This window comes from Pristiophorus japonicus, chromosome 4, assembly GCF_044704955.1.
Source record: "Pristiophorus japonicus isolate sPriJap1 chromosome 4, sPriJap1.hap1, whole genome shotgun sequence".
In the NCBI taxonomy this organism is placed as follows: domain Eukaryota; kingdom Metazoa; phylum Chordata; class Chondrichthyes; family Pristiophoridae; genus Pristiophorus; species Pristiophorus japonicus.
The window spans coordinates 247017587-247042226 of record NC_091980.1 but is presented as its reverse complement, the minus strand read 5'-3'; the positions used below and the strand labels follow the sequence as shown (position 1 = coordinate 247042226).

General features: G+C 43.0%; 1 protein-coding gene across 3 annotated transcripts in view; it reads left to right on the top strand.

Moving 5' to 3' along the window:
- Nucleotides 1-682: 682 nt before the first annotated feature.
- The window catches only part of inf2 (inverted formin 2), a 101129-nt gene continuing 77171 nt past the window's right edge, over nt 683-24640 (top strand). For all 3 annotated transcript variants that reach the window (XR_011592949.1, XM_070877514.1, XM_070877513.1), the window contains exon 1: nt 683-816. The gene's annotated coding sequence lies outside the window, so the exon portion shown is untranslated. The remainder of the gene's footprint in view (nt 817-24640) is intronic.

Here is a 24640-nt window from a genome sequence, read left to right as displayed (position 1 = left end):
GTTACTTCTTTTTTAAATGTATTTCTGGTTTTAAGCATTTACAAAAATCAATGCATTTTAATTCTAAATTGAACAAAAGGAATTAGGGTTCACACCAGAGGAATCTTCTCTGCGCTAAACAGAAATTATTTGGAGCCTAGAATGTTTATTCGGTGTTTTTTTTCTGAAAGCCTCTGAATAGTTCCTGAAACACAGCAATAGGAATGCAATACATCATCTTATTTTGTCTGAAATTGCAATCAACTATAAAAAAACCTAAATCATTTTATGGGATTTTTTTTTTTTTAATTCCTGAGCACTTAACGGCCATTAGAATAATCGCTTTTCCTATGAAAGCAGCCACTTTCCTTAATGCTGATGCATTTCCACTACTCTCAAGTTACAAGAGAACAGAATGTCAGCATTAAAAAAATCACATGACCAAAGTTTGGAATTTGTGTTTTTTCTAGCTGTGAAATATGACTCTTCAGTCCCAAGACTTCATTATAAAAAAAAGTTAATGTCTTATTACAGAATACGTGTTATGGATTTGACCAGTTTTAGAAGATTTCAAAATGGCATTTACATAGCAGATTTTCAACTCTGAAGAAAACATTTTTGACCAGTGCTGTGAGCATACAGTGTGGAGGTGGAGCCAAGTGGCTACGCCCCGATGAGCAAAGCAAGTTGGAAAAGAACACAGCTTTACTGTGTTGGCTGCTTGGATAATGTACTAATGCTGGAAAAATGTCACAGAAGAAAACTACATGAAACTTGGGCTTGTACAGTTGTTTTAAGAAAACCAAAACCTGCCATCTATACAATTAAGATTTAATGGTAAGTAGCTGAACTCTGTTACATTCTAACTGCAGTGCTAAAATCTAACAAAAATGTTTAGTTGAGACTCTATTTTGATGCTCATTTATACCTGAGTAAGCTTGTATAGATTTTTCAGTTACTTTGAATAGGTCAACAAAACATCACAACAGAGTTATTTTTTGGAAATCTTCCAACACTGGACTCATGTTTTCCTGTTCTCAGCGTGAGGAGGAATGCTGCATACAGCACTCTCTCAAAAGCGCATCACACCCAATAAACTACTTTTTCAAGTGCAGACATTTTTGTTATGTAGGCAAATACAGCAGCCAATTTACACAAAGCTCGTCCCACAAATAGAAAATGAGATGAAGCACCAATGGTACTCTATTCAGTGGTGGTAGCTGGAGCAGAAATGTTGGCCACAGCATCAGGAGAACACCCTGCTCTTCTTCAAATTGTACCATGGAATTAATTAAGTCCACAAGCAGGTAGGTTTAATATCTTATTTGAAAGGTGGCACCTCTGACAGTGCAGCATGCCCTCAGTACTCCACTCAGTGTCAGCCTAGCTTATGTGCTCAAATCCTGGATGTGGGGCTGGGACCTCAACCTTCTGACTCAGAAACAAGAGTGCTACCAAATAGATCGCGTTGACTCTGGGTAATTTAATTATTTTTCATACATCAAATGCAAGTTGAATGATTAGAATACAGTTGTATTTTATAAATGCAGTACTAGCATAAATCTACAGGGTTAAAAAAAAACATTTTTGATAAATAGCTCACCAGATAACATTTTACGAAACAGGATGTAGAGGTTTTGTGACCCCACCCAGCACTCGGAATTCTTAATTGTTAAAGTCAGTCTGGATCTGGTATGATTAAGCAGTCCCACAATTATAGATTGCACTTCTTAAATGCATATGAATTCACATGATACAAACCTCCAGCCCACAGGCGTCCATCAATGTCAATTTAGAATAGCAATATTTTTGTTGTCTCACTTCCTATATTTGATATCAAAGCCTGGCAAACGTCATTCAGAATAGGTTGCAATCCTGATTATTAGTAACCAAGATTTCCTGAAGTAGCTTTCATATGACTTGCTACTTTAAAAAAATTATCTTGGTAAAGCAAGGTTTACAGAACAGAATATTCAAGTTAGGATAGCACAAAACTTGTGCGGTATCCAGAGGGCTGATTGAATTGTCGAGAATGGAATGTTGTTCTGTACGCGCTGGTGAACTGCTGCTCTGGTTAATTCACCCATTATGAAGCAGATGTCGTGATTCTAACAAATATGAATCACTGACCATTGTTGTTTAAACAGCTCATTACAGTTTGCTAACGTAATGATTGCTAACATAGGTGAGGCATGGGTACACATTTGTGTAGTGGGGAAAGATTTGTGTATTACTTATGGAGTGAGATAAAATAATTTTTGTTCTGCTCTGAGCAAGATACATTTTTGTAACTTCGAAACATTCATATCTATTGTAGCTATTTTGCTGTCAATGTTGTATTGCTGTAACACCATACTAGAAATATCCCATTGCGTTGCCAGTAGTTTCGTAATAGTTTCCTGTATTTGGACAGAAATAGTCTGTGATGGGTACTTTCAACACATAAGGCCCGAATTTGATCAAAGCCAAGTTTCGCCCATTTACTGTTGAAAAGATCCTGGCGGTACTTTGGGCGGAAGTGTGGTGAAAAAATAGAAAATAAAACACCCGGCGGAAAAAATGGGCATTACACGGCGATTCCGGGCGTTATAGGGCGGTCGGTGGGATTCTGGGCAGCAAATGCAATCCTTGACAAAGTTACACCGAGGCTGGAGTTGGGCCCAGAGAGGGGAGACGCAAAAAAAAATGTTCAACAAATAAAAAACAAAACATGACAAACCCTTCAGAGGACCCTTTCAAACAAAATCGCTGCAAAAGAATTAAAGAAAAACATCTCACTAACTTTTTCTTGCAGGTCTAAGGTAAATGTTGGTCCCCTAGAGGATGAGACTGGGGAATTAATAATGGAGAACAGGGAAATGGCAGAGACGTTGAACAAATATTTTGTATTGGTCTTCATGGTAGAAGACACGAAAAACATCCCAAAAGTGGAAAATCGAGGAGCTATAGGGAGGGAGGAACTTAATACAATCACTGTCACTACAGAAGTAGTACTCAGTAAAATAATGGGACTAAAGACGGACAAGTCCCCTGGACCTGATGGCTTATATCCTAGGGTCTTAAAAGAAGTGGCTGCGGAGATAGTGGATGCATTGGTTGCGTTCTACTAAAATTCTCTGGATTCTAGGGCAGTCGAGCCGATTGGAAAACCGCAAATGTAACGCCCCTATTTAAAAAAGGAGGCAGACAAAAAGCAGGAAACTATAGGTCAGTTAGCCTAACATCTGTCATTGGGAAAATGCTAGAGTCCTTTATTAAGGAAGCAGTAGCAAGACATTTGGAAAAGCATAATTCAATCAAGCAGAGTCAGCATGGTTTTATGAAAGGGAAATCATGTTTGACAAATTTGCTGGAGCTGTTTGAGGATGTAACGAGCAGGGTGGATAAGGGGGAACCAGTGGATGTGATGTATTTGGATTTCCAGAAGGCATTCGATAAGGTGCCACATAAAAGGTTACTGCACAAGATAAAAGTTCACGGGGTTGAGAGTAACATATTAGCATGGATAGAGGATTGGCTAACGAACAGAAATCAGAGAGTCGGGATAAATGGGTTATATTCCGGTTGGCAAACAATAACTAGTAGGGTGCCCCAGGGATCGGTGCTGGGGCCTCAACTATTTACAATCTAATATTAATGACTTGGATGAAAGTACCGAGTGTAATGTAGCCAAGTTTGCTGATGATATAAAGATGGGTGGGAAAGCAAATTGTGAGGAGAACACAAAAAATCTGCAAAGGGATATAGACAGGCTAAGTGAATGGGCAAAAATTTGGAAGATGTAGTCTAATGTGGGAAAATGTGAGATTATCCACTTTGGCAGAAAAAATAGAAAAGCAAATTATAATTTAAATGGAGAAAAATTGCAAAGTGCTGCAGTACAGAGAGATTGGGATCCTTGTGCATGAAACACAACAAGTTAGTATGCAGGTACAGCAAGTAATCAGGAAGGCAAATGGAATGTTGGCCTTTATTGCAAGGGGGATAGAGTATAAAAGCAGAGAGGTCCTGCTACAACTGTGCAGGGTATTGGAGTACTGCGTAAAGTTTTGGTCTCCGTATTTAAGATAGGATATACTTGGAGGCTGCTCAGAGAAGGTTCACTCGATTGATTCCAGAGATGAGGGGGTTGACTAATGAAGAAAGGTTGAGTAGGTTGAGCCTATACACATTGGAGTTCAGAAGAATGAGAGATGATCTTATCGAAACATAAGATAATGAGGGGGCTCGACAAGGAGAAGGATGTAGAGAGGATATTTCCACTCATAGGGAAAACTAAAACTAGGGGATATAGTCTCAGAATAAGGCACCGCCCATTTAAAACTGAGATGAGGAGGAATTTCTTCTCTCAGAGGGTTGTAAATCTATGGAATTCTCTGCCCCAGAGAGCTGTGGAGGCTGGATCATTGAATATATTTAAGGCGGAGATGGACAGATTTTTGAGCGATAAGGTAATACAAGGTTATGGGAAGCGGGCAGCGAAGTGGAGCTGAGTCCATGATCAGATCAGCCATGATCTTATTAAATTGAGGAGCAGGCTCGAGGCCAGGTGGCCTCCTTCTGCCCCTGTTTCTTATGTTCTTATGTTCTACCGTCCAGGTAAGACCTGCTTCCATGCAGCGGTCCTTTCTCCTGTAGGAGCGGAGGATCACTCGGATGAATCTCGGGTGGTAGCGGGCGGAAGGACTTTTTGGGGCATTGCACGCCAGTGGACGCTCCCCAGCGGTCCTTTCAAATGCCGGCGTGAGGGCTTCACCAATCTTGCACGGAGGGGAGAGCTGTAGGATTCACAAAATTCTGGGACCCATATTCAATGGATATGTGTCTGGAATTTAAAAGGGAACTGTGTTAGACTTTTGGAGGAGAAATGTGGACAGAAATATCTTGCTATTAGGTGCCTTTGGACTAAACTAGGGCCTTTTAGATTGAGTTTGGACATTTTAAATTGTATGCTGGGTCTGCATAGGGTTGCTAACCCACCTGGGAGGCAGGCCCCAGGGAGACATTAGCAGTCTAACAAAAGCCCACTTACCAGGGACCCAGATACATACATATTTTAATAGTTCTTAAAATGGCTATACAGTAAAAAGCCTAGCATCAGCAAAACACACAATGGGCAGTATCAAGACCTGATTACATTCTAATAGCACCATTCGAAAACCCCATCAACACCTTTGGGAATCTTGTATCATGCTAATGCTCAATTAGCCCACCAAAATTCTCGTAAAGGGATCACATTAAAGTTGATCAGCCAGCCAAAATCGCACAAAAGCAGTCATCAAAAATCAATTGTGCACTCAGGTATAACTAGAGGCCTTGGTGGTAACTTTTGGGCTGGTGGTAACTTTTGGGTTGAGGAAACACTTTTTGAGGAAACGTACCCAAGAACACTCTGGAAAAGCACTTGGACTCTGGGCTCTTTGACTCTGGCTTTGAAACATCTAACTTGCCACACGAGGTTACAGCAACGCAACAAGAAGAACCTAACAAGAAGCCTCGGAGTCACTGAAAAACCAACAATCATCCAGCGCTGACAGGAAAAAACTTATTTACCATCAAAACATCAATCAGTACTAATACCGAAGACACCGCAACCAGCCAAAGAATCTACAAGATTGAGGAGCAAGAAAGCAGCATACAACTGGTCTAAACTGTGGAGAAATCCTTTGATGAGTATAATCCCTGCAATTTCAGAACCTAGCTTAGTTAGTGTAGTGGTGGGAAGGGTTTTTTTTTTCACTGCATAACCTCTGTACCCATTGCGTATACGTTTTCCCTCTTTTTCTGTATATTTTGTTATATGCTATTAAGTTAATTAGTGTGGTGTGCTATTTTCTAAATAAAATATTTGTTCTTGAACCAAACAGTTGTCTATCTACATCTATCACATTCCCTAAATAATTCCAAGCCCTAGAACCAGGGAGTGGGACGATTTGAACCGTCAAGGTCAGAAAAGGCTGACAAACCCACCACCCCCTACAGAGCGCCGACAAAACAGGGAGACCGCCAAGAAAACTCGGCAGCAGCCGGCAGTAGGGTCATCAAATTTGGGCCCATAGACACAAAGTAATAGATATTGCAGTATAATTCCAAAAGCTAATTAATGATATGTTAAATCAATTCTTTTAATATAGAAGCAGATAAGTATCTGGTTATCAAAGAGACTGCTTAGTAAAAGGATTAAAAGTACTGACATAGATGATCAAATTCTCTGAGCATTATAGCTCTGGTCCAATTCTGGATATGGTGACATCATCTACACTATCGGGGTTAAACTGGAACAAAACAGGCAGAATCGCATGTTCTGACCGTTAAAATCAATGGAACTGAATATCGGGCGGAGTGTATAATAATCTGAGTGACTGATGCAATAGCACCTGTTTTGCTTCGCCGCATATTTACAATTTCACCCCTTACGTGATTGGTTGGGTTCTGATTTTCTAGAATGGTTTCTTTAATTGGCTTCAGGTTCATGGAAATAATTCTTCTCTTGTAGCTTTTACCTGCATTTATTTGCCTAGCTAAGGATATTGATTAAGCTAAGCTGAATTGGTGACAGCACAAACTGCGCATGGTCCACTTGAAGGAGTGTCCTCCATGAGCTGAATACCCTCTCATCGCATGTCTCAGGTTCTTATGTCATTGATATTTTATTGACTTTTTAAGAAAAACAACATTTTCCCCTTTTTCTTTCCTTTTGCTCACAAATGAGTTACCTGCTGTAACACAGCACTATTGGAATTTAGGGTGCAGCCTGTAGACATCAGAGACACCATCAGATAAAGAAATACTTGCATTTATATAGCAATTTATCAAATTATCGAAACAACGTGAAGCATTTCACAAAATGATTTGCTTTTGGAAATGCAGTCTATTTGGCTGTTCTGCACCAACAATCTTCCACAGGCCACCAGTTAATCTGCTTTTTGGTTGTGTTGTTTGGAAGAATATCGACCAGACCATGAGGAGAACTCCCTGCTCTTCTTCAAATTATCTTTAATGTCCATCTGTACCCCAGGAACAGGCAGGCAGAACCTCTTAATTTCTGATCCATAGGACGGCACCTCTGATCAATACTGTGCTAGAATAAATAAAAAGCAAAAAAAAACAGCAAATGCTGGAAATTGGACAAAAAGCGGAAATGCTATAAACATTCAGCATGTCAGTCAGAGAACAGACAAGTTAATACCTATCTGTAAATACTAATTTGTCTGTTGACTGCACTGGAATGTCTGCATATGTTCTGAGCTTTAACACACAACATTCTGACTCAGACATGAGATTGCTCTTTGGCAAACATGCTTGAGCAGGAGTACAGAAGGAAATTCTAGATAGTTCTCCTACTTTGTGACACATGACCTAAATGAGATGGAAATTTATACTTATATTCCCTATTTCAAAGGTCAATGCTCCAATATTGTAGCTCCCAAAGATTTTTAAATAACTAAATCTGTAATACACAAGAGTTTGAAATTGCTGCTACTTCTTTTATGTTAAGGCTTATAGTCTAAACAAGAGATACAGTAATAACAATTTGCATTTATATAGAGCCTTTAACATAGAAAAAATCCCAATGCTTCACAGAAGCGTAATCAGATAAAAATGAATGCCGAGACAAAAAAATATGTTTTTAGGAGAACTTTAAAGCAGGTGGAGAGGCAAAGGGATCACAATCCCTCTTTGGCCCTGAAACTCTGTGTGACCTCCCTACTATCTGTGTAAATTGTCCTTTATTGTTCAAAATCCTAAAGAACAATTACCTTTATCAAAGTAACCTTAAGTGATAAATTTACAAATATTTAGCTGCAAAGTTTATAAGCTGAGAATAATTTTTTAAATACTGCAAATAAAAATAGAAAAAGGAAGGAATGAAATGCTAATCATTTCATTGAGCTCAATGCTAAAGTAAAATATTTGTGCTCATAAAGGTTCAGAATGGAACACTTCTTTCTCCTCCTCAAGTCTTCCCCTCTGCATGAAATCCAGGGGTCAATTGTAACCCCCAGTAGGTTTTGGGCAGGGTGAGTGCAAAAGACACTTGCCAGCTTTGAAGCCCTGGGTATTTTAACTCACAGGCTAGTTTGATATGCTTCAGATTGGTGAGAAATCCCATCATATCTGCCAGTATTGCACCAGGGTTAATTAAAACTTGTATGACTTACCAAACCCAGAAATAGCTGTTTTCACAGGCTTTAACTGTCCTCATATCTGTAATTGGAGCGATTTGAAAATATCTTTGCACTATGCTGCTAAGAAAGGATTCTGCAAGCTGTCTTTCAGCAGTTCCAGGCAGGGAAATCTTTTTCTTTCCAATCTTCTGTCATCGTGCATGTACCATGGGGTACCCTATGGACTGTCCTATATACGTCCTTCTGACAGAGGCAGAAGAGCAGGAGGATGACAAGGAAATGAGAGATATGCAGCATAAGGCTGCACCAAAGGAGAAGAAGAACAGCTTCCACCAGAGCTGGATCTGCCTGCCCATTGATTAGCTTGAGCGCAGACCTTGTGGGATTGCTGTAATTGTGACCATCTTCAAGAAAGGTGACAAGTCCGACTGCGGTAATTACAGAGGAGTTTCCCTGCTGACTGCCACTGGGAAAGTCATTGCAAGAATCCTCTTGAATCGCCTTTTCCCAGTGGCTGAAGAGTTCCTTCCAAAGTCACAATGCGGATTCCACCCACTAAGCGGCACAATGACCATGATCTTCATCGTGTGTCAAATTCGAGAGAAATGCAGGGAGCACCACCAACCTCTGTACATGGCCTTCTTTGACCTCACAAAGGCCTTCGACACTCAATCGTGAGGGATTATGGAGTGTCCTCCTCAAATTCGGCTGCCCTCAAAAGTTTGTCACCATCCTCCACCTGCTTCACAATGACATGCAAGCCGTGATCCTGACCAACGGATCCATCACAGACCCAATCCACGTGTGGACTGGGGTCAAACAAGGCTGTGTCATCGCTCTTCTCGATCTTCCTTGCTGCAATGCTCTATCTCACCCTCAATAAGCTCCCCGGTGGAGTGGAGCTAATCTACAGAACAAACGGGAAATTATTCAACCTCCGTTGCCTCCAGTCCAGATCCAAGGTCATACTATCCTCTGACATTGAAGTACAGTACGCAGACGACGATTGCGTTTACGTACACTCGGAGGCCGAACTCCAAACTATCGTCAACACGTTCACCGAAACGTACGAGAGTATGGGCCTTACACTAAACATCTGTAAGACAAAGATCCTCTACCAACCTGCCTCAGCCACACAGTACTGCCCCCCGATTATCAAGATCTATGACGAGGCCTTGGACAATGTGGACCATTTTCCATACCTCGGGCGCCTACTGTCAGTAAGGGCAGACATCAATGATGAAGTCCAACACCGCCTTCAGTGCGCCAGTGCAGTCTTTAGTCACCTGAGGAAGAGAATGTTTGAAGACCAGGACCTCAAACCCAGCATTAAGTTCATGGTCGACAGAGCAGCAGTGATACCCGCCCTTGTATATGCTTCAGAGACATGGACTATGTACAGCAGGCACCTCAAAGCACTGGAAAAGTACCACCAATGCTGCCTCTGCAAGATCCTGCAAATCTATTGGCAGGATAGGTGGACCAACATCAGTGTTCTCGCTCAGGCCAATATCCCCAGCATTGAAGCATTGACCACGCTCAATCAGCTCCGATGGATGGGTCACATTGTCCGCATGCCCGATACTAGACTCCCAAAACAAGCGCTCTACTCGGAGCTCCGACACAGCAAGCGAGTCCCAGGTGGGCAGAGGAAACACTTCAAAGGCATCCTCAAAGCCTCCTTGAAAAAGTGCAACATCCCCTGGGAATCCCTGGTCCAAGACCGCTCAAAGAGGAGGAGAAGCATCCGGGAGGGCACTGAAAACCTTGAGTCTCGTCGCTAGGAGCAAGTGGAAGCCAAGCGCAAACAGCGGAAGGAGCACACGACAACCAAAGCACCCCATCCACCCATCCCTTCAACCATCACCTGCCTCACCTGTGACAGAGATTGTCGGTCCCGCATTACATAAGAACATAAGAACATAAGAAATAGGAGCAGGATTAGGTTATTTGGTCCCTCGAGCCTGCTCCGCCATTCAATAAGATCATGGCTGATCTGATCATGAACTCGGTTCCACTTCCCTGCCTGCTCCCCATAACCCTTTACTCCTTATCACTCAAAAATCTGTCTATCTCCGCCTTAAATATATTCAATAACCCACCCTCCACAGCTGTCTGGGGCAGATAATTACATAGATTTACAACCCTCTGAGAGAAATACCTCCTCATCTCAGTTTCAAATGGGCAGCCCCTTATTCTGAGACTATGTCCCCTAGTTTTAGTATCCCCAATGAGTGGAAATATCCTTTCTGCATCCACCTTGTCGAGCCCGCTATTAACTTATATGTTTCGATAAGATCACCTCTCATTCTTCTGAACTCCAATGTGTATAGGCTCAACCTACTCAACCTATCTTCATAAGTCAACCCCCGCATCTCTGAATCAACCTAGTGAACCTTCTCTGAACAGCCTCCAATGCAAGTATATCCTTCCTTAAATACAGAGACCAAAACTGTACGCAGTACTCTAGGTGTGGCCTTAACAATACTCTGTACAATTGTAGCAGGACTTCTCTGCTTTTATACTCCATCCTCCTTGCAATAGTGTCTTAAGAGAAGTCGCGGCATGGATAGTGGATGCACTGGTTGTAATTTACCAAAATTCCCTGGATTCCGAGAGGTCCCAGCAGATTGGAAAACTGCAAATATAACGCCCCTATTTAAAAAAGGAGGCAGAAAAAAGCAGGAAACTATAGACCAGTTAGCCTAACATCTGTGGTTGGGAAAATGTTGGAGTCCATTATTAAAGAAGCTGTAGCAGGACATTTGGAAAAGCATAATTCAGTCAGGCAGAGTCAGCATGGACTTATGAAGGGGAAGTCATGTTTGACAAATTTGCTGGAATTCTTTGAGGATGTAATGAACAGGGTGGATAAAGGGGAACCAGTTGATGTGGTGTATTTGGACTTCCAGAAGGCATTTGACAATGTGCCACATAAAAGGTTACTGCACAAGATAAAAGTTCACGGGGTTGGGGGTAATATATTAGCATGGATAGAGGATTGGCTAACGAACAGAAATCAGAGAGTCGGGATAAATGGTTCATTCTCGGTTGACAATCAGTAACTAGTAGGGTGACACAGGGATCAGTGCTGGGACCCCAACTATTTACAATCTATATTAATGATTGTATTATTAATCATGTAACGTAGCCAAGTTTCCTGATGATACAAAGGTGGGAGGAAAAGCAATGTGTGATGAGGACACAAAACATCTGCAAAAGGACATAGACAGGCTAAGTGAGTCGGCAAAAAATTGGCAGATGCAGTATAATGTTGGAAAGTGTGAGGTCACACACTTTTGCAGAAAAAAATCAAAGAGCAAGTTATTATTTAAATGGAGAAAGATTGCAAAATGCTGCAGTACAGCGGGACCTGGGGGTACTTGTGCATGAAACACAAAAGATTAGTATGCAGATACAGCAAGTGATCAGGAAGAGCAATGGAATCTTGGCCTTTATTGCAAAGGGGATGGAGTATAAAAGCAGGGAAGTCTTGCTATAGTTATACAGGCTATTGGTGAGGCCACAACTGGAATACTGCGTGCAGTTTTGGTTTCCATATTTACGAAAGGAAATACTTGCTTTGGAGGCAGTTCAAAGAAGATTCACTCAGTTGATTCCGGAGATGCGGGGGTTGACTTATGAGGATAGGTTGAGTAGGTTGGGCCTCTACTCATTGGAATTCAGAAGAATGAGAGGTGATCTTATCGAAACGTATAAGATTATGAGTGGGCTTGACAAGATGGATGCAGAGAGGATGTTTCCACTGATGGGGGAGACTAGAACTAGAGGGCATGATCTTAGAATAAGGGGCCGCCCATTTAAAACAGAGATGAGGAGAAATTTCTTCTCTCAGAGGGTTGTAAATCTGTGGAATTCGCTGCCTCAGAGAGCTGTGGAAGCTGGGACATTGAATAAATTTAAGACAGAAATAGACAGTTTCTTAACCGATAAGGGAATAAGGGGTTATGGAGAGCGGGCAGGGAAGTGAACCTGAGTTCATGATCCGATCAGCCAAGATCATATTAAATGGCGGAGCAGGCTCGAGGGGCCGTATGGCCTATTCTTGCTCCTATTTCTTATGTTCTTATAAAGGCCAAAATTCCATTTGCCTTCCTGATTACTTGCTGTACCTGCAGACTAACTTTTTGCGTCCCTCTGTACTGCAACACTTTGCAATTTTTCTCCATTTAAATTATAATTTGCTTTTCTATTTTTGGACTCATCAGTCACCTGAGAAGTCATATTCGTGTGGAAGCAAGTCATCTTCGACTCTGAGGGACTGCCTAAGAAGAAGAAGCATGGGGTTCCCTATGGGCAGTCCTATATACGTCCTTCTGAAAGGGGCAGAAGAGCAGGAGGATGATGAGGAAATGAGAGGTGTGCGGCATAAGGCTGTATCAAGGGAGAAGCAGAACAGCTCGGAGGTATCCTTCCATCAGAGCTGAATCTGCCGACCCATTGATCAGCTTGAGTGCAAACCTGAAGGCCTGAAGGTCATTGCCTCCATGTCGGAGTCACTAATTCTTATACAAATGTCTCAGTTGGGGGGGGGGGGGGCGCGGTAACACAAATGCAGAGGTTCCACTCATTCCAGCTTTCATTGCATCATTTTTAATCTATCCCGCATACAAGCACAGAGGATGACACTGGTTTCCACCATGACCACTGCGCGCTGTCTCAGATCCTTGAAGGTGATCCTCAGTAACTTTACTTGAGTCCAGTATTCTTTATATAGCAAGACCCCTGAGATCTAAGTGCTGCGGCGCTAAAGCCAGGGTTTGACTCTGTGGTGCGTACAATCCCCACTGTCAGACTCCCCTGCCACCTGTCACTCCCCAGGAGCCTCAAGCGCTCAATAGACTGTAATTTACAAATACAGGTTGACCCTCCCTTATCCGGGACTCCCTTATCCGGCACCACCCCACGTCCGGCACCATTCCCGGCAGTTCCGACATGAACAAATTGAATTCCTTCCTCGCTGCCGACTCCCGCAATCGTTGGCCTGACCCTGTGATCAACCATCCCTCCCCTCTACTCCCCCCCCCACCTACGATCTCTCTGCTGCACTCCCTGCCCCAAGCCAGCCAGCCCCGATACCCCCTTGTGCAGTACCTGCACCATCCAATTTAACATGACCTCCCATCGTCCAGCAAAATCCCTTATCGAGAACAGGCCAGGTTCCGAGGGTGCCGTCGTTCTATGCCGGGTTCTTTTCAGGCCTCAGCTGATGACATTTGCGGTCTGTCTCTGAATGCCACACATTGCTGCATTAGACAGGTCACTGAAGCCCTGTACACATGCAGCAGGGACATGATCAGCTTCCCTATGACCAGAGAGGCACAGACTGAGAGGGCTTTACAATTCTCCAGAATTGCAAACTTCCCCAAGGTGCAGGGAGCAATAGACTATAAGCACATCGCGATGCAGGCACCTTTTCAGGATGCAGAGGTTTTCAGGAACCGCAAGGGATTCCACTCCCTGAATGTCCAACTCGTTGTCGACCACCAGCAAATAATTATTGCAGTGAATGCCAAATTTCCGAGCAGCATCCATGATGCTCACATCCTGCGTGAGAGCACTGTATCTGACTTGTTTAACAATCAGCCACAAGGTCAATGCTGGATGCTTGGTGACAAAGGATATGGCCTCACCAGCTGGCTGATGAACCCTCTGCGTGACACCCGCACCGAAGCCGAGAGGCGATACAACGAGAGCCACAGAGCCACTCGCAATATCGTGGAGAAAACCATTTGAGTGCTTAAGCAGCGATTTAGATGCCTGGACCAATCAGGAGGCGACTTCCAATACCACCCTGAGCAGGTAGCTCAATTCGTGGTGGTGTGCTCCATGCTGCACAACTTGGCTATCAGGAGTGGACACGAATTGTCTGATGAGTCTGGCAGTCCACCTCACAACAGAGAGGAAGAGGAGGACGATAACGCGGATGTTGACATCGGCCCAGACAATCAGGCTGATGCTGAAGCCGTGCCCCCACCCCCCCTGTAGAGCACATGAAAGGGCCTGTGGTGGCATGATAGCTGCAAGAGCCTTACGTCAGGAGCTCATCAATGAGCGCTTTGCCTGAAAGAACGTTGGTGGTATTTACAAGGCTAACACACTGCTGGGTGTGCAGGTCATACATCAATGGTGGGCTTCACCTCGGTGACAGTTAAAGTTTAAGTAATTGAACTTAAGTGTAATTATACCCTTTGATGTTAAGGAATCACCAGCGTGTAACGGTGCAATGCGCAACAAGGTTTTGTTAAATAAAAAACATTTAAACCGAACATTTGTCTGAAATCATCAGTATTTCTATAAAAAACAAATCTTCCCCGCCATCCCCCCCTCCCCCGGCATTCACCACCGCTTCTCCTCCCCACCTCTACCCCTTTTCCTCCTGACTCTAAGCCGCCTGGCCGAGGAGCTCCTCAGGCAATGCTTCATGGGGTGGGGGCGGTGGGGAATGATGGCTGAACCGTTGCTTGGATGGATATGGGAGAGGACGGTCCCGAGGTGGGAACAGACTCCGAGCCAGAAGCAAGATGTTGCTCCTGGCTCTCATGTGTGGTTGGCAATGGCCGTGCGGCACCTTGGGGTGCAGTGCCATGCTCCGGGACCACTGGGAGCCCTCTGCCATCAGTGTTCCTGGCTACCAGCTCCAGGGCCTCCACCATCCCTTCCATGTTATATCTTATTTGTTGGACAGACCACCAAACAGTAGTAGTGAAGTTGGGGACAGCATTAAACAAGAAATTAGGGATGCATCCCAATAAAGGTACAGCAGTTATCATGGGTGACTTTAATCTACATATTGATTAGGCTAACCAAACTGGTAGCAATGCGGTGGAGGAGGATTTCCTGGAGTGTATTAGGGATGGTTTTCTAGATCAATATGCCGAGGAACCAACTAGGGAGTTGGCCATCCTAGACTGGGTGATGTGTAATGAGAAAGGACTAATTAGCAATCTTGTTGTGCGAGGCCCCTTGGGGAAGAGTGACCATAAAATGGTAGAATTCTTTATTAAGATGGAGAGTGAAACAGTTAATTCAGAAATTAGGGTCCTGAACTTAAGGAAAGGTAACTTCAATGGTTTCAGGCGTGAATTGGCTAGAATAGACTGGAAAATGATACTTAAAGGGTTGATGGTGGATAGGCAATGGCAAACATTTAAAGATCACATGGATGAACTTCAGCAATTGTACATCCCTGTCTGGATTAAAAATAAAACGGGGAAGGTGGATCAACCGTGGCTAACAAGGGAAATTAAGGGTAGTGTTAAATCCAAGGAGGAGGCATATAAATTGGCCAAAAAAAACAGCAAACCTGAGGACTGGGAGAAATTTAGAATTCAGCAGAGGAGGACAAAGGGTTTAATTAAGAGGGGGAAAATAGAGTACGAGAAGAAGCTTGCTGGGAATATAAAAACAGACTGCAAAAGCTTCTATAGATATGTGAAGAGAAAAAGATTAGTGAAGACAAACGTAGGTCCCTTGCAGTCGGATTCAGGTGAATTTATAATGGGGAACAAAGAAATGGCAGACCAATTGAACAAATACTTTGGTTCTGTCTTCACGAAGGAAGACACAAATAATCTTCCGGAAGTACTAAGGGATCGAGGGTCTAGTGAGAAGGAGGAACTGAAGGATATCCTTATTAGGCGGGAAATTGTGTTCGGGAAATTGATGGGATTGAAGGCCGATAAATCCCAAGGGCCTGATAGTCTGCATCCCAGAGCACTTAAGGGAGTGGCCCTCGAAATAGTGGATGCATTGCTGATCATTTTCCAACAGTCTATTGACTCTGGATCAGTTCCTATAGACTGGAGGGTAGCTAATGTAACACCACTTTTTAAAAAACGAGGGAGAGAGAAAGTGGGTAATTATAGACTGGTTAGCCTGACATCAGTAGTGGGGAAAATGTTGGAATCAATTATTAAAGATGAAATAACAGCGCATTTGGAAAGCAGTGACAGGATCGGTCCAAGTCAACATGGATTTATAAAAGGGAAATCATGTTTGACAAATCTTCTGGAATTTTTTGAGGATGTAACTAGTAGAGTGGACAAGGGAGAACCAGTGGATGTGGTGTATTTGGACTTTCAAAAGGCTTTTGACAAGGTCCCACACAAGAGATTGGTGTGCAAAATCAAAGCACATAGTATTAGGGTAATATACTGACGTGGATAGAGAACTGGTTGGCAGCCAGGAAGCAGAGAGTCGGGATAAACGGGTCCTTTTCAGAATGGCAGTTAGTGACTAGAGGAGTGCCGCAGGGCTCAGTGCTGGGACCCCAGCTCTTTACAATATACATCAATGATTTAGATGAAGGAATTGAGTGTAATATCTCCAAGTTTGCAGATGACACTAAACTGGGTGGCAATATGAGCTGTGAGGGGGACGCTAATAGGCTGAAGGGTGACTTGGACAGGTTAGGTGAGTGGGCAAATGCATGGCAGATGCAGCATAATGTGGATAAATGTAAGGTTATCCACTTTGGGGGCAAAAACGCGAAGACAGAATATTATCTGAATGGCGCAGATTAGGAAAAGGGGAGGCGCAACGAGACCTGGGTGTCATGGTTTATCAGTCATTGAAAGTTGGCATACAGGTACAGCAGGCGGCGAAGAAGGCAAATGTATGTTGGCCTTCATAGCTAGGGGATTTGAGTATAGGAGCAGGGAGCTCTTACTGCAGTTGTACAGGGTCTTGGTGAGGCCTCACCTGGAATATTGTGTCCAGTTTTGGTCTCCTAATCTGAGGAAGGACGTTCTTGCTATTGAGGGAGTGCAGCAAAGGTTCACCAGACTGATTCCCGGGATGGCTGGACTGACATATGAGGAGAGACTGGATCAACTGGGCCTTTATACATTGGAGTTTAGAAGGATGAGAGGGGATCTCATAGAAACATATAAGATTCTGATGGGACTGGACAGGTTAGATGCGGGTAGACTGTTCCCGATGTTGGGGAAGTCCAGAACCAGGGGACACAGGATAAGGGGTCGGCCATTTAGGTCTGAGATGAGGAGAAACTTCTTCACTCAGAGAGTTGTTAACCTGTGGAATTCCCTGCCGCAGAGAGTTGTTGACGCCAATTTATTGGATATATTCAAGTGGGAGGTAGATATGGCCCTTACGGCTAAGTGGATCAAGGGGTATGGAGAGAAAGCAGGAAAGGGCTGCTGAGGGAATGATCAGCCATGATCTTATTGAATGGTGGTGCAGGCTTGAAGGGCCGAATGGCCTACTCCTGCACCTATTTTCTGTGTAACTCTGTGCCAACTATGTTCTTGGTGCTTAGTAGGCTTTTTGCTGCTTATGAATCGTCCTCATGCCTCCCAAAACAGCCAAACAAGCACAAATCACAGCCACACACGCTTTCAGTGCCTCTGAGCTCCCTCTCTCTCTGTCTCCTATTCTGCTCATGTCATGATGACCCTTGACCTCCTGAATCATGGGAATCGAGCATTGCCATGCCGTTGCTAAGAACGGCGACACTTTACAGCAGAGAGATTGAACGCTACCATGCATTTCATATCGCTTGTGGTAACGGCCAATTTCAAAAATGGAGACAAGGTGCTTTGAAAATGGGCGAGAAACAGACAATCTGAAAAACCATTTTTACCGCCCACGCCGGAAATAACGCTCATTTTTGTGCGATATGCACAAAAGTGTAAAATCTAGCCCATTGTTTCACACTTCATGCTGCTCCCAGACAGTTGAATGGAATGGAAGGTTCAGAAATGAACATTCCACTTTACAAGTAGCTACTTAATCTAATTTCACAAAAGGAGCAAAGCCTTCTCTATAGTAAAGAAAGGACAGTCCCTTTTAAAATTCTTGTAGCATTTAGAAACCGAGTAGCAACAGCTCTCAATAACATTATTGATATAGCCTTTCTACCTGACTGCAGTCTTCAATTAATTCAACATCATTTTCATGATTTCTGCTAATATAAGGCTATGAAACCTAAACTTATTTTTAATCTGCACTGGAGCAAATATAATGCTCTACTCTCCTGAAAACTATATTGAGAATTCAGATAGAATAATTTTAATATATCTTCATTATTTGTCAACCAGAAGTTTTATAGAAAGGCAGCTCATCAGGTATCTTTAACAGAAGTATCTGGCATTAACTTATCATGACGACTGGTAACTTGCTCATTTAAATAGAAAGGTAAAGCATTGTTATCATTGCATTATGCAACACTATAGATGCTGCACTATTGTTGTGAAATCACATCAGCTTTAACTCTACAAATAATAACGATCTTGGTAATGCTATTCTCTCTGAATTTGAAAAGTAGATTTAAGAAAACCTTACAAAACACACAATACTGATGGATAGGAAAAGACCAGCTTGTCCATTGAGCCTGTCCCATACAATCATGTTGCCACTAAGCATCATGACCCCCAATGCTCCCCACCCACCAACAGCCATGTAATCTGCTGGGAGAGGCAAACAAGCAGACAAAAAGCAGTAGGCTAAATCAGGGGAAAAAGAATGCTGGGAAATTTCTCTCCAACTCCCGAAGACGATCAAATTAAATTCCAGGAGACTATAGTGACCATGAGGCACATCATCCATAATTCCACCTACTTTTGTACGCAGTGACATCAGCCAGGAACTCACCCAGCACCCTTCTGAACCCTGACCATGAATCTGCACTCACTGCACAAGCTGACAACTAGTTCCAAAGCTCGATAACCGAGTGCGAAAATAAAAACCTGCTGGCATTTAATCTAGTTCTATACTTACATAACTTATATGCATGTTGCCTCGCTCTACCTAACCCATCTAATTCAAATAGTCTATTCACGTGAATACAGTACTGTCCCTCCATTATTTTAAATACCTCAATCAGATCTCCCTGAATTCCATGCTTTTCTAGAGTAAAAAGACTCAGTTCTCCAGGCCATGATAACTAGGGGCTTTTAAACCATCAATTTAGTGGCTCTCCTCTAAATCTTTTCCAGGGCCTCTCTATCACCCACCACATGAGGGGACCAAAACGGGACACAGCCTCTAAATGAGGCCTAACCAACATCTTATAGAAGGACATTTACTATTTTATGTTTTATATTGCATCATCCGACCAATACATCCGAGTACTCTATTTGCTTTTGCTATAGCTGCGTGGCATTGGTCATGAGCCTTTAGAGATTCATTGATCTAGGTGTCTTTCCTGTTCAACAGACTAAAGTTCAGAACACTGAATCCTTGGTATTAGCTCTACCCACATGCAATAACACTACATTTATTTGCATTAATGGGGCAAAATTGCATACCACCTGTTTGGAGGCGATAACAGTTGCAAGGGGGGCTATATGTTTTAAAGTTTAATTTGTTTTAATTGCCGGTTTTAGTGTCCCCCTCCCCTTTTATAGGGGGCACTTGTAAAATATATCATTTTAATGCCCAAAAAATCACCAAAAAAAATCACCAAAAAACCACAAAAAAACCCCAAAAAGTTAAAAAAAGAGGGCAGTTAAAAGTGTCTGGAGTGTCCCCCAGATCGGGGTGCACTTGATCTAATGTTTACTTTTTGTCCCCAAAAAGAGTTGCAAAGGGGGCTTTCTGCGGCAGGCGCAGAAGTCCCAGCCCCGGCAGCTAAATTGGACCTACGACCCCCAGGATGAAGTGGAGCGCTAATTCTCGTGCTCCACTTCCACTCAGGGGCGGGACTGGGGCGCTAACCTCAGGAATTTTCCAGCATTACGCAGAGCAGAACGTAACGATGGCGGGAGCACAGGGCCCTCCCCTTCCATTAAAAGGGCGGACTCTGCATTGGGGAGAAGGACCACCACTACACCACTGGTAAGCGGGATGCTGTGGTAGCAGCCCGGCACAGAAGTGGAGTGTCGGACAGCAACATCGCGGCACGGACCCTGCGATTTGAAGGGGGCAAGGCCACAACCGTTAAGTCGGCTATTTTAAAAAATTGTCAGCACCGCACCTCCCCTTTACTTTTTGCCCCGCGAGCGGACTGATGCCCCGGTACGCACCCCATCAATCTGGCACGGGCATCGCCCGCAGTGCCCTCACGGGCTGTTACCGAATGTTTGCTCCAGGTGACATTGTCATCGTCGCGCAGCGGCCCGCGGCACTATCGGCAGGAGCGGGACGCTACCGGTTACTGCCTCCGCGAACTCCCACGGAATTTCACGGGAGTCGGTAGCGGTCCTGCGCTCCTGGCGAGAAGTCATTTGCGCCCCATTAGCACACCCACGGGGAAGCAAATTACGCAAATTTCTCCCCCATGGTTTACCAGTGAGTAAATAAAAGAGAACTGTTCCCTATATTTAAAAAAGACTTACATTTACATAGCGCCTTTCATGACCACTGGACATTTCAAAGCACTTTACAGCCAATGATTTACTTTTTGGAGTGTAGTCGCTGTTGCAATGTAGGAAACATGTCAGCCAATTTGCACATATTAAGCTCCCACAAATAGCAAAGTGATACTGAGCAGATAATCTGTTTTAGTAAGTTGATTGAGGGATAAATATTGGCCAGGACACTGGGGATAACTGCCCTGCTCTTCTTCGCAATAGTGCCATGGGATCCTTTACATCCATCTGAGAGGGCAGATGGGACCTCAGATTATTGACTCATCCACCTACAAACTTCTGACTCAGAGGCGGGGGTGTTACGGCTGACGTTACCATTCTAATGGCTAATTCACCCTCAGGTGAAAGAAAAATCAATTTTACAACAGACAGAACACTTGCAGTTTTTGTTATTTCATGTAGGTAATACGATATTCTGCTCTGCTGGAACAGGTTGGCAAGAATTTCTCAACAACAATTAATGACTGATCTTAATAAAAGGGGCAAAATTCACATTAGAATTTGCTGTTACTGTATGGATAAAATTATTAAAATATTTTGAGGTGAATTTTAAAAACCAAAACAGGTGAGTTTGGTTCGGGTCAGATGTTAAAATTTTTAAAATCTGAAACCCGTCCCCAGCCCACCGGCACTTCCGGGTTTAACCAAGGTATTATATCTTCAGTACAATTCACAAACACACACACAACCTTAAGATGGCAGAACATTCCGGAACTCTAGTCAGGTGACCTGTTCCTTCTTTATTTGTACACAGCACTGGCTGCAGTGCCATAGTAGTTCACAGGTGGAGCTATATATATTACACTTCTCCCTCCTTAATGAAGAAGTAATTATAACAAATTAATGATCATACATAACTTGCATGGTTATACACAACAAAAGATATGGATTTATTTTGCCATATTTACAAATTGAGCTGAACCACTTGTTTTCTGTTTCGAAGAGGATACCTTCGCTCTCGAACAGAATTTTCCAAACATGGTGTCGAATTTAAACTCATTCGAGGCTGAACCTGAAGAAAGTTTTCCTCCAAGGGATGCCCTTGATTTCCATTTGAACCCTCTCTCTTTTACTCTACCTCTATCAAAGTAACTGCCTGCAAAACTCTTGGTCAAGCACATTCCCAGGTGCTGGTCATGGAGGTCTCCTAATAATTTGGACCTGAATTTATTTGGTATAACCACTCTTGCACCCCACATGATATAATCTTTATCGACTGATAATTCATTCCTACGAATGAAAAATGGATGAATATCTTTGTCTGTTACCTGGTTTGGCCAGCCATTTGCAATATAATCATACACCTTTGACATAACTGGGTCACGTTTGGTTGCTCTATCAATCTCTTCAGCTGTGACTGGCAGTTCATCAATGTATGAAAAATAGAACACTTATTTCCTATTGGGTGTAACTTGTGATGGGGAAGGCAATCTGGACATAGCATCAGCATTACTGTGATCAGCTGATCGTCTGTACTCAATATCATATGTATATGCTGACAAAATCAAAGCCCATCTCTGTATTCGGGCTGCAGCTAATGTTGGAACTGGGGACTTTGGATGGAGGATTGCTGTCAGGGGCCTATGGTCCGTAATGATGGTAAACTTACAACCATACAAGCATTTGTGGAACCTTTGGAGCCCCAAAATTAATGCCAAAGCTTCCCTTTCGATTTGCGCATAATTACGCTCACTGGCACTGAGAGTGCGTGAAACAAAAGCAATTGGTCTCTCCTCCGCACTATGTAGTACATGAGAGATCACTGCCCCAACTCCATACAGGGAGGTATCACATGCTAGCTTGATCTCCTTAGATACATCATAGTGAACTAACATGGTGCTCTCTACCAATTTGCTTTTACAGTCCTTGAATGCTGTATCGCATTCTTCTGACCACTTCCAATAGACCTGTTTTTTCAATGGTTCATTCAGTGGATGTAATACTGTAGCCAAATTTGGTAGGAACTTCCCATAATAGTTCAAAAGACCCAAAAATGATCGAAGTTCAGTGACATTCTTGGGAGTGGGTGCATTTCTGATTGCGACCTGCTTTCCCTTGGTTGGATGTAAACCATCTTTGTCTACTCTGTACCCTAAGTACTCCATTGAGTTTTGAAATAACTCACACTTACGAGCAGACACTCGCACTCTGTGCTTCTCTCGCCGGTTGAGGATTTCATTCAAAATGTCATTGTGAATTTGCCTATTTGGTGCTGAAATGAGTATGTCATCTAAATAACATACTACCCCTTCAGTACGTTGCAAAATCTGGTTCGTCATCCCTTGGAATATGGCAGGAGCAGAAGAAACTCCAAACGCAAGCCTATAAAATTGATATAGGCCTGGATGAGTATTTATAGTCAAGCATGACTTTGACTCCTCATCTAGTTTAAGCTGTAAGTAGGCATTCGTAAGATCTACCTTTGCGAAGATCTGACCACCTTTCAGTGTTGTGAACAAATCTTCTACATTTGGCAATGTATTGGGGAGATTACCCACTAGAACCTGGTTTACGGTTACTTTATAATCACCACACAATCTTACCGTACCATTGGACTTAGGTACAACAACAATGGGTGTAGCCCAATTACATAAATCTATCTTAGAAATAATGTTCTCAGTCTCTAGTCTTTTGAGTTCTTGCTCAAATTTCTCCTTGAGTGCATGTGGTACGGGATGTGACTTGCAGTAAACCAATCTAGTGTTCTTCTGTACCCTAAAAATTGCCTGAAGCCTTGGATCAGACTGCCTGTTCCACAGAACACCTTTGCATAATTCTTGATGACATCATCCTTTGATGCAAATGTTGTTTCAACACGAAAAATCTCACTCAAATCCAGCTTCAGTGATCCCAACCAATTTCTTCCTACTAATAGAGGCAAGTTCTGAAACTGATCCTTGTATTCACCGGTACGGTGATGCGACCTACCACAGGAATGTTCTCTCCCGAGCAGCCTCGCAGCTCTATCTTTGATTTCTCCAATGGTAAATCATGGGTATCTTGGTTCCGGCAACATCTATGTGGATTATGATACTTTTCGAATCGCTGTTAGTTAACCTCATGCTCCTCACGATGTGTAGCTCTAAAACCTCCTCGTCCTTTTGTTTTTCTTCCATGCTATGTAGTCTCTGGCGATTTCTACTTATAGCTTTAAAAGCTGGTTTACCTTTCAGTTGGCATGCCTTCACAAGGTGCCCAGTTTTCCTGCAGATAAAATACTCTGCCTTCACATATGGACAACTTTGAGCAATGTGTTGTCCCAGGCAGCGATAGCAGGACTTCAATGTTTTGTTACTATTGCCAGTTTCTGAGACCTTGGGGCCCAACTGGCTTTTACTTTTAACCTGCAGGTGATTCAGCTCAGTTGTCTGATGACTGGAAATAGTATGAAATTCTCTGGAATATTGGTCGGCCATGTCCATTGACATAGCTCTCTGACACGTTAAATCAAAAGTCAAGTTAGGAGTTGTCAATAACTTTCTTTGGATCGCAACATTTTTCATCCCACAAATAAAGCGGTCACGTAATGCTCGGTCCTGAAAGTTTCCGAAATTACAGTGAATAGCTAGCTTTTTTAATGCTACAATGTACTCACTAATATTTTCTTCAGTTAACTAATGTCATATTCCGAAACAATAACTTTCAGCAATTTCCAGGGGCTCGGGACTGTAGTTCTGTTCTAACTGAGTTAGGATCTGCTTAAAAGTTGTGTCCTTTGGCTTGACAGGCACAAGCAAATTTTTCAGGGTTTCATACACCTCGGGCCATGCTTCAGTTAAGAAAATCACCTGTTGTCTTTGTAATACCACCCGGTTATGGTTTTCATCATTGAGGACTTCGATGACATTATTTGCAGTGAAAAACATTTCTAGATGCTCCACATACATTCCGAAACTTTCACGGTCACGTTGAAACTCCCCCAAGCGCCCTATTATTCCCATAGGCATGGCCATCTAGACTCTGGCAGTTCCCAGAAGTGTCCTTGTAATTTACCTTCGATTTGTAGCTGTTAATCAAAACCGAGAAGCTCTCAAATTCTCTCTGTTGTTTGGCTGAATCCTCTAACAGCAAAAATATTCTGGGGTGAATTTTAGCACCCAAAAACATAGAAACATAGAAACATAGAAAATAGGTGCAGGAGTAGGCTATTCGGCCCTTCTAGCCTGCACCGCCATTCAA